Genomic DNA, 11,875 nt, shown 5'->3' with positions numbered 1-11,875 from the left:
ATTAAAAAAAATCATCCTTAATACTTCATTAAACGGCTCCGAAATCGTTTTAAATATTATAAACAGTTTCAGTATCTGCATCATTAACTTAATTAACAAAAGATATTTCGAACGCTTCGACTTACAGAATAGTCATATCCAGATTATGCAATTACGATTTCACTTCATTTCTTCCTTTCTTCTTTTCTTTTTATTTAACTTATGTGTATCTTATGCAATGGGGATATCTATAAATAATGCTTTACAATGGGTAGTTTTCCTATTTGGATTTCTACATTATTGTATTATAAGGTATTTCTCCCGCTTTTCTAGAGTGCCTTCGTAGTGTAGTGGTTCTGCACTCTGGACCGGTATTCCAGAGGCCCGTGGTTCGATTCCCGGCGAAGGCGTTTGTCATTTTTCATCTTGCCTGTTTCCAAAAAGTGCCTAATGTCTCTACAGTGGCACCCGAACTAAAAGAGTGTTACATGAGGTTCCTCCACACCCAGGATTTAGCGATTGGGTCCCCTAAAAAAAAGAGTCACCCTTTAAAAAGGAGAGTATATAATGTATTTCTCACGCTTTCCTAGCGTGCCTTCTTAGTGTAGTGGTTCTGCACGCTGGGCCGGTTTTCCAGAGGTCCGTGGCGAAGGCGATTGCTCATTTTTCATCTTGCCTGATTCCAAAAATTGCCTAATGTCTCTACAGTATAATTGCTTTTCTTGAAGAAAACGGGCTGCCAATTTAGAAATAGACTTTAGATAAAATTTTAAAAAATTCAAGAAAAATTGCAGAGATGTGAGGGGAGGCAGAAATGAATAGTGTTATCATCTCAAGAAAAAATATGAAAATTTGTCAGAAATTTACATTTTTTGCGTACTCAAATAATTATCTTGCTCAAATTCTAATAGCACAAACATGTCATGATATTGTAATTACGAAGTGTTTCTCTTCGTACTGTAAATATATTACATAAAAAGATTTTGTAAAAATAAATTCCGTTAAATGATCCTCGTTTAATGTTATAAACGCGAAAATAATGTCTATATCATCGTAAGTTCAGAAGTACTTCGCTCGTTAAAGATCAATTATTATAACAGATGTGATTTTTATTGCTTTCGCAATGTGTTGGAAAGATTATATTAAAAATAAAAGAAAATCTAGTTGTATATCTGTATATGCAGTTATTAGATAATATACCGCACAATTTCCCTTTTTCCCTCTAATTTTATTATTTGAAAATGCAGAAGGGATAATTATACGAACAATTTAATTTCTGAAGAATGCGATTAGAGTAAGAACATAACATGCAACAGTATAATCTAAAATATGTGATCTAATACCCAATGTTTTGTAAAAGCTAATATTTCGAAATCTGCCTTCAATTATCTGCAATATATATTACATATATACCTACAAAAGCTCTGTTTAGACAAATGTGTATTAGAATCCTAAGAATTTCATGCGTTTAAACTGGGCAGTTTTACTGAACGAATATCATGTGCGAAATAATCGTTTTACAAAAATCTTATTTTCAGTGTATTAATCTTACTTCGTTACATTCCTGCATCATGATTAAGAATATCAAAACCTTTCTGAAATTCAAATTTTCTTTTGAATTTTCTTTTAAATTTTGAACAATTTTTGAGACTTCAGAAATTTTATTCCATTTTGAAAATTGAGAATATACGTATAATCACAAAATTCAATACTGTTCCTAAAAGGATCAACATAAAGATATATTTCATGCAAAACATTAATTCGCATAGTTACTTAAATACGCATAAAAATTGACAAAAAAAAAAGTTTAAAAAATTGTCCCAAAAGCTCTGATTAAAGCATATTTTTTTTAAATTGTAAAAGGTAAAAATTATCCATATGAATATTATGCATATCTCCTTGAATAAAAAAAATATGCAGTGTTGCCAATGCACAATCCCAACACAATATACAAAATCAAGGATGCATTTAAAGGATTTAAATATTTACAAAATTTACAACGCTATCGATTGGCGTCTATAAATTCTAATAAAGGAAGCAAAATTATTCCTGCTTTCCCCCCAACTTTTCTTCCAAATTATTTTTCTTTCTTAGCATGGATTCTTTCCAGTTTCTCTCTGGTTTATACATGAGATAAATGTCAAATTAGGTTAGTAAGCTTTATAAGTAGAGTGTTTTTTCAAATTGCAGAAGACACGAATACTAATGACCTGAAATAAGAGCAGAAGTTTTTTTTTTTCCTTAATCATGTACGATATCAAATCAAACTCCCCATTATCTGTCTGTCCCTTACATCAGGGAAAAAACTCCTTCTAAACACACAAATGCCACTCTGCCTCGATAAGATTCGAGTTTTTCAATTGGCTTTTATGTTTCGATGCAATCAATATTAGGTAGGATAGTGAAATGGGAGATGGAAGGAGAAGCTGTTTTTCATGACCCTTCTCGCTACTTATCAAATTAGTTGAAAATAGCCTCTAAATAACTTGCAAATGAACTTAACACCCTAACCTTCTAGTTTTTCGACTTCTGTTTTGCAAAGTAGCTTTGAAATGATGAGATGAAGACTGCTTCTTGTTACTTTCCGTTGTCTCAGGAGTACTGACTTCATCAGAAGTCAAATGCTAACTGATGTGATGAAATTTTAAGACATCTTAATTAATTTCAAGTAAAGGAAAGTTCTAGAGTAGGGATTGCCAACCTTTTCCTTGCATCGATCACGTTCAGAAGAATGATTTTCGTCATCGGCCCCTTTGCATTTTTCTCTATAATATATACAGCATACAACATACAACACAATCATAATACAAATAACTTATTATTATTTTTGTTAAATTTCTATTTTGTGATTTTTGTATTATTTTTATTACTTTGAACTTGGTAAATGTAAAGAAGGCTACAGAAAACAAAATCATTGATTCTAAATGAGCAAAAGCTCGATTTTACCTCCTTATACAAAGCAGAAGAAGTACTGTAATCATGAAAAATTTTGGGTATCATATTTCAACAGAAATACCAATTTTGAGCGTTCCCGAACCAATTTGACAACTTTTTACCTTGACATCTGCACGTAAGCACAGAATAAAGGCCTCTTTTTTCTAAACGTATACTAAAATGGATTTCAGTGCGCTTCAAAAGGCATTGACTTTTGTACGTACGTATGTTTTTTTGCATGTATGTACGTGCGTATGTTTTTTGCATGTATGTACGTACGTATGCGTGAATCTCGCATAATTTGAAAACGATTAGCCATCGAATGTTCGAATTATTGTATATCGGACTGATTTATATTACATACATATATGTATGTACCCACCCTTACTTGGCTTAAAAGTTCTTACCCGACCTTTATTTTCGCAATCGTTGGTGGTTGTCATTTTGTATATGGTTGTGATATCGTGTATCATTTTATTAGTTCAAAGGCGCCATTAATCTCTAAACACGATTTTCATCGATTCACTTTAAATAAATATCGCCACGGTCAGTGCGTTGTTTCACTTTACATTTGAGACTATTGCCATTCGGCAAAAAGTAAAATATTTATCTTTCAAATTTAATCTATCTATAATAGATTAACAAACTAAGCTATAAAAGCAATAGATGCAGTTCTTAGTAATTAACATTTGAATTGGATTGATTGAAATAAAAAATGATTTCATTCGTGATTCATCTAATTAAAAACGTTCAGTATTGTTATGGAGTGTACAGAATATTTTAACAGAATATTTGTCACTTTTTAAATAGGCATAACATATAGAATTTTTTGTGTTGTTGCTAATTTTACTTGTCTGCTACTTAATCAAGATAAGCCCACGAATTGTATCTTGGCAAGGAGTACAAGGCTGCACGATATTTGAGCACCATATAGGTTAAAGTACAACTTTGGCCACTTTCGTCCCAATCTTGTAAAAAAGCAAGCCGAGAAGACGAGTCAGAAAGTCCCCACCCAAGCCACTCGAGGATATATATGCTCGAGAATACTTATATATATATATATATGTAGAGAGAGAGAGCGAGAAAGAACTTATGAAGAACTGAAAATAATAAACTATCAGAAAGTAGCAATTTATACGTTTCTGAAATGGAGTTATAAATTTTTGCAACTGGTTCATTGCAGGATGTTGAAAAATGCTTTTTTTTTTTTTTTCCACTTTTATTTTTAAAGTACCAAATAAAGGCAATAAAGATTGCATCAAAGAAAATCTAAAATATGGCCAGCGAAAGTACTTCTTTATTCCCAAAGAAAAAATATCTTACTTTAGCATGTGTCACTAATTTCGCTATTTTTTATTCGTGTTTATAATTAAAACCTTTTACGTTAACAAGTTAAAACGCAAAGTTTTAGATGGAGTTTCCAAACTTTTCGAACAATTTTCTTCTTGATTCTGAAAATAATTATTTTTAACCCTTAAGCCTCGTTCTTTTTTTCATTACTGAATCATGGTAAAATTTCTTTCTAAATCGTATGAAGTTAAGAAATTACTTTCCCAGTAGATTTTAAAGTAATTTTTCGAGCATTAGATCCTAATAAGTTATAGTTATTGAAGATTTTTTCCGCGTTTGAGATTCAACTTACCGAATGTCTCGTTTAATTTGAATTTCTAATTATTCTATTTTTCTGCCCCTTTTTCAGTTTAAAGGAATTAAATGATTCAATTATCGATAACTCAGCAAGAAGAAGTTACAAGAAATGAATATCATTATTTAAAGTTTTCTGCGACAAGGTTTGAAATAGCATTCTTTTCTGTATATACTAGCAGAATAAGCGAATCGAATTTGAATTTTATGAGGATGAGAATGGGAGAATCAAAATGTAGAGGGAAAAATCTAACTTTAAATTTATGTATACATTTTGAGACTTGGCGATAAAATTAAACGAATTTAAATAGTATTTAATACAAATTAAATGATCCAATGTTTTCGATTTATTTTACTACATGACATAAACTTTGCACAAGAATCAACAGGCAAGTTACTAAAATAAATAAAAAAACATGATGTTTTGGATCAAAATATTGTTAAACGTTAATAAACACTGATCATTTGAGTCACATGTGAGTAAAATGTGTGTGATTGTCACACACATTTTTCCCTCTTCGACTTTTCTAATATAATTTAGTCCTGGAGTTGCTCTATCTTAGTCAGTCGGCCCAAGCTATCTTGACCATTATCAAGTCATCTGCTTAAAGATGAACCTCTTCGATAGAAAACTGAAAACGTCTGAATCGTTTATGGTTTTCTTAGGGAAGTTTCAATGCACTGGGATAAATTTTGTAAAGTTTTAATTATGCTGTTTTCCTCTGCATTATAGAAGAAATTCAATTTATATTTGTGTCCCAGTTATGGCGAATTGTCATTAATTTTTATTAAGAAGAAATTCTAAGGAAGAAAATGTTTCTAAATATTTTGTGAAATGTTGTACTGAATAATACATTATTAATTTTCAAGCGCCTACTTCTAAATTATCATATCAGAAGTAGTTTGTATTTCTAAATTATTACATCGCCGCTTACTGTGATTACATTTGCCCTCAATGGGACTGAAGCGTAGCACTAACACAACATAAGATTAACATGGAATAGAGATATGATAGACATACAATGTGCTCTGTATAGGCGCATAATCAACATCGACACTGCGTAGATTCTATGTCGGCATACATTCGATACCAGCATACGGTAGACGTGGTTTATACAATCAACTCCCGTTATAACAAAGCCGGATATAACGGTCTCACCACATTTCCTATATACTTAATATAATTGATACTTAACGTATTGCCTCGCAGACCGTCAAATTTGGCTACCATCAAACCATGAAAGCTAATGGATGTCCTGACACATATATTTTTGCACACATATTTGTTTAACAAATAAACTAAGCGTATCGGAATTTTACTCTTTGCACCACTGAGCACAGAAGAAAAAAATCATTTCAATGAATTTTGTTAAAAATATTACTTAATTAATAGATGTTGTTATTTAGACGCCGCACGCTTTTGTTTTCACAGCATAAAATTATAGATGAATTGTGTAAGTATAAATATTTAATTTATTATTTCCCTTAAACTATATAATAAATTATTTTCTACTTTTAGTGCATTAATTATCATATCAATTTTAAGTAAAAGCTTATTATACAAGCTTGTATAAAAGCCTTTTTTAATTATTTATTGTAACTTTGATTCAAGAGCAATTTTTCATATTAGTTTGTTTAAAAATGGTTGTAAGAAGCGAAATTTTAATATAGAAACATAAAACAATTTCGATATTTTTGAGGTGTTCAAAAGTACCTGACCTCTTAAATAAAGTGTATCAAAATTATTCCATATGTAACGTTAATATACGCCTTGGTGTTATAGTAAATGCCCATACGCTCACCAAGCCTTTATGCCGAAGCATGTGAATAAACCAAGAGCACATTCAAGTACATTGGCAAAACTCGATAGAAAAACCAAAACATTTACTCTAATATCCACTTTAACAATATGTTTTCAGAATATATAATACACTTTTCTCCTCTCAGACGGGAAAAGTCATTTATTTACTGGAAAGTGTCCAGAAAAGAGAAAGCAGAAAAATATCTCAAGGATTATTCACCGAAACCATGTGAAAAGAATGCAGAAACCTTTTAGTAGTTTGAAAGACAGTGGGCGAGAAATGATTAGACCTTTCTTTTCGGTATGTTAAAGAGATTTACAGCAGTGTTAACAAAAGAGAATACTTTCATACTAAACATCGATAAAAGAACAATGGAATATAATCGAAAGTTAAATTTAGAAGCATTTTTAACAGAACGGAATAGAAAGACTGATTGGTATAATGGTACTTAGAATTAGAGTGAAAAACAGCATTAATTTCTGTTCGTGTATTTAATGGTTTAATCTTGAAAAAAGAAAAGATTTTTTCAAACCCACAAAGCAAACATCCCTTAATACTGTTTTTTTTTATATTCTAAATTAGTTAAATAAATGAAAAATAAAAGAACCACAAAGCAAACATATCTTAATCCTTTTTTTATGTTCTAAATTAGTTACATAAAGGAAAAATAAAAGAACGGACAAAGCAAACATCTCTTAATACTGTTTTTTATATTCTAAATTAGTTACATAAAGGAAAAATAAAAAAACCACAAAGCAAACATATCTAAATACTGTCTTTTACTTCCTTGTACGAAGTAAAGAGGAAGTATTGTAATCGCGAAAAGCTTCAGGCAGCATATTTCAATGAAAATATCCATTTTGACCGCTATCGGATGCATTTTAACGATGTTTTTGCGTGACATCTGTATGTAAGGACAGAATAAAAGACTCTTTCCTCCAAAAAAAATTATAAAACTGCTTTAAAATGAATTCTGAAGAGAATTTTTCGTGGCGTCTGTACGAACGTATGTATGTACGTACGTACGTACGTATCTCGCATAACTAAAAAACGAGCAGCCTCATAACGTTGAAATTTTGTATATAGGATTGCTATAACATGTAGATGTGCACCTCGTATTTTGGTTGCAATCGGCCGCACCAAACGTATATAAATATATTTATATATATATATATATCCACTCTGTTACTCGGCTCAGTGATCTCAGTTTCTTTACTGTTATATGTTTGTAAATTGTACATTTTTGGCTCTAAAAATGATTTAATTATGTTTTTCTTATCTTCCGGTTAAGAATTTTATGCCTTTCATAAATCTGGAAGCAATGTACAATTATCAACAATTTAAAAGCCGTTTAAGTGCGGTTATGTTTTAAATAACATGGCGGACATATTTGTTTACATTTTAAATAACAGAATAGTAGATTTGTTGCCAATCTAGAGAGACTAAGCTTCGCAACAACACAGATAACGCCTTCATTTATTCTTGCTAATTAAATCATGTTTAATCCTTTCTGGAATTTTTTTCAAGGAATTAAGTGTTCAAGATTTACTTCGTAATTTTTAATACAGATATTTTGAGTTTTTATGTATTTTTGCCTTGTCGCGAAGTGAGAACTGAATTAATTGAATGAGAAATACTAAATCGTCTGTAAAAAACTGTTTCTTTTTTGGTTTGTTTGCTTAATTTCTTTTATACATCGTTCTAGCTTTATTATAGTAGTTGAATAGAAAATGTGGCAACGATAAGATAATTCTTCAAATGATATAATTTTTTTGCATTCTGAGTTATGATATGAATGAAATATTAAGTGAACCTAGCGCCAGAGTGTCGCCATGGTAAACAAATATAGTAAATTTTAAAGAGTGCATTTATTCTATTGTAGTTTATGCGCTGTCTACGAAGTAGATTTAATTCAATCCAATAAGTTTAAATGAAATGCAAGAAAAAATGTGTATAATTTAATATTCCGTACAAGGAAGTCATGTGGTGTACACATCAGATTTTTTATATTCTAAATTAGTTACATAAAGGAAAAATAAAAGATAAAAGGAAAACGTAAGTCTGGAATAATATGATTTTATATTGAAAAAGAATAGACCTAAATATTGCGTTGGCAAAGATAAATAAGAAAGAGTAAGGACATCTACAACTATGATCTTGAGATGCAATATTCTTCTACATTTGAGTTAAAAAAAACATTAATCTCTGTATATGTATTTGATGGTTTAATTTTAGAGAGGGAAAAAATGTTTCAAAGCTACGAGACATTTCTCATTATAATCACTTTTACACGCAAAGGAAAAATGTAAGTCTAAAATTATATGATTTTATTTTGAAAAAATAGATCTAGACATTTTTATATGTTGGCAATAATAAAAAAACGTATTGACGTTCACAGTTATGATCTGTGACTTTATTATTAAACAATATCTTCACACATTACGCCACAAAAGCTCAACAGAAAATCATAAAATTTCTAAAAGAAGCATATGTTTAGAATTCTTGATACTGTGTTAAGTGTTGCCATTCATTTCTTTACTGCCTTTCCTCAGTTCACGGTATCATTGCTCAGTTTTGTTATTAAAGTGACTTCAAAATGTCTTTTTTAGTTACTTCCTTGTACGAAGTATTGCAAGCGCAAAAATTTTCCGGTATCATATTTCAATAGAAATACCCATTTTAACCGTTCACGAATCCATATGGACGACGTTTTGTGTGACACCTGTACGTAAAGACGGATTAAATGACTCTTTTTTCTAAAAACAGATTGTAAAGTGTATTTAAAATGGATTCAAAATTGATTTTTGACGATTAGCCACAGAATTTTGAAATTTCGTATACGAAGCTTCTGTAACATCTAGTTGTCTATCTACGTTTTTATTGCAATCGTCAAAGTTTTATACTCGTTATGATAAAGTAAAATTAGAAGTTTGACTTCCGGAAGACAAAAATTGACCAGAATGTTTACTTTCAAAATTTGCAATCTTTGATGTCATTTTCAATTTGCACTTAGACATCGGTTAATTAAATGAGAATAATTCGAGGAAATAAGTTTAAATGATGTGCAGCAAAATATGTGTATAATTTAGTAAGCCATGCAAGGAAGTTATTTGTGTTCGCATCAGATTGTTTTATTATTAACCTTTCGTGTTTTTGACTTTATTTATTAAACATCCCTTTCTTTACATTTACGCTACATAAAACGGAACAGCGAAATCACAGAATATTTAAAAACAACTTATCATTAGAATATACGATATAGCGTCAAGGGTTGCCATTCATTTATATATATACGTTAAATCATTTCTTTAAAAACAATGCATGAAAATGGGATTGTGTGGCAACATTTTTTTGTTTAAACTTACACGGACACAAATGTGAGGCTCTAAATTAATAGCACTTCTAGTTTGTTTTGGTTTATTTAATTATGGCGAAGCACGTGAGAGTTATCTGCCTTAGAAAAGGAATACCTTCGTGGATGGCTTTTGAAGGAAAACTGACTGGTATCCTCGTTACGCATGAGGAAAACCACGAAAATGCCTATATAATCAACCCATTCAGGCTCACCAGCGCCCAAGCAGTAAAGTCCTTGAATACTAGTAGTTCAGTCTGAGATTCGAATCCTCTTCCGTGTAGTAAGATTCGAATCCTCTTCCGTGTAGTAAGATTCGAATCCTCTTCCGTGTAGTAGTTCTTAAGACGAAACACGTAAATAATAATAACAATCAACCCGTTCGATAGAATTCGAACGCCGGTCGAACTACCAGGGTTCAGCGACTTTACTACTCTGCTGCTCATAGACTCTCGAGATTAATAGCAACTCTGACGATAAAAAGGTTACAATGCGCATTATATAGCTGATCTACGCCTCGTAAATAATAGTGAATACACTGGCTCATATTTGCTTTCGGATACTTGCATTTTTGAAATTTATTTCCGTAGATCTTTTACTAATTGAAACATAGATTTCAGGGGTTTCTTTCCCTTAATATATTATGTTTTTCTTTGTTTTAAGCGTTGCTTGTTGCAAAATAAATATCATCAAAATATTTCGCGTAATAAAATAATTTATTCGGAAAATGTTGATCACTAACTCACCTAATAATACGACACTCGAAAGTTTCCTGAGATGTTTTGGGACGACGTTTCTTGTCATAAATTTTTGTTTTAAATGAAAATCCATAAGAATTATCGCCTGCATTTTGATTTTATTACTCGTTTAATAAAATATTTAACAGTTTCATATCAGAAGTGAACATAGTAAACAAAAAGTTCTGTTAGAAATTTATATATATATATATATATATATATATTTTTTTTGTTTAAATTCATTTCAAAGATCTTAAAAGTCAAGATATTCAAAAGATCCTTGTCATTAACTATTTTTCATGCTATTAAAAAACGATGAAAAATACGTTTAACTGTCCAAAATGAGGTTTGGAACACATTCCAAGATAACACAAAAGAACATTTATCCTGCAAAAAATCAAACTAAACCAAAATCTTTGTTCTGTAAAACTTGCAGAGAATTTAGGAAACGCAGTTTTCAATAAAAACCAAACCTGAAGCTTTTCGATGAGTCATTTAAAATACACCGATACAATGGGCGATCAGCCAAGAAGGAAATTCTTCGTGAATAAGAAAACAAGAGAAATACGCCTCGCTTGGGCAAAATCCATGGTACGCACATATTTATCCCATTAAAGCAATGTTAAGTTTGAAGATGAGTCATTAATACATTACGTTCGAATGGACGAAACTCGAATGACGGTTTGAAAACGAAAAACCTATTTCTTATTGAAAAACTCGGGAATGGTGGCTTAATTGTTTTGGAATATTAAACTGCCTCTGGAATGGGTAATTTTGTTTTTATAAAAATAATACGCATCAGTATAAATCTATAAATATTTTTAGTGAAAACCTGAAAGCATCTGCAAGAAAACTGGCAGAGTAAAATACTTCGAGTTCTATCTGTATAACGATAGATCCTGGGCACACAGACTTAAGTGTTCGATTTTTGCTATTATACAAATGTCCTGAAGACTTTTTCATATTATCTAGACTTACATCCTCTCGAATATGTATCGAATGACTGGAAAAGAGAAAAAGGAAACATCATTATGTTTCTTTCAAAGCTCTAATAAAAGCAATTCTTAGAAATGCTAGTGATGAAACTAGTGATGAAAAAATGGAATATTTTTAAGCTAAAACAGTTAGTTGAACAATGCTTCAAAGCGCATAATAAGTGTAATTTTCTAGCCAACGAAATATGGAATGTTCCGTTACTTTCGTATTTTTATGTGCTCTGTTTGCTCAAAGTGTCTGAATTCTTATGTGAGATCATTTTTAGGACATTTTTAATTGTTTTTTTTAATGAAAAACGTATTGTAAAGCATTTCTCATAACAAGCAGGTTTTAAAAAGATGATCAATAGTACACGAGAAAGAACAATAAAATAATTTCGCAAATATTTAGCAACTGTTATTTGCAAATAAATCTGAAAAACATAAGTTTTC

At 30.7% G+C, this 11,875-nt stretch overlaps 1 non-coding gene across 1 annotated transcript; it reads left to right on the top strand.

Annotated features, from left to right (window-relative positions):
- Positions 1-315: 315 nt before the first annotated feature.
- On the top strand, positions 316-389 carry TRNAT-GGU (transfer RNA threonine (anticodon GGU)). The gene has a single exon. It is a non-coding gene; the product is annotated as a tRNA-Thr (tRNA).
- The last annotated feature ends 11,486 nt before the right edge of the window (positions 390-11,875 follow it).

Source organism: Stegodyphus dumicola, chromosome 4 (assembly GCF_044657685.1).
Source record: "Stegodyphus dumicola isolate Sdum_Otavi_A_Nest chromosome 4, ASM4465768v1".
Lineage (NCBI taxonomy): Eukaryota > Metazoa > Arthropoda > Arachnida > Araneae > Eresidae > Stegodyphus > Stegodyphus dumicola.
The sequence above is the reverse complement of the archived record's forward strand: the minus strand, read 5'-3'. Positions and strand labels throughout refer to the sequence as shown.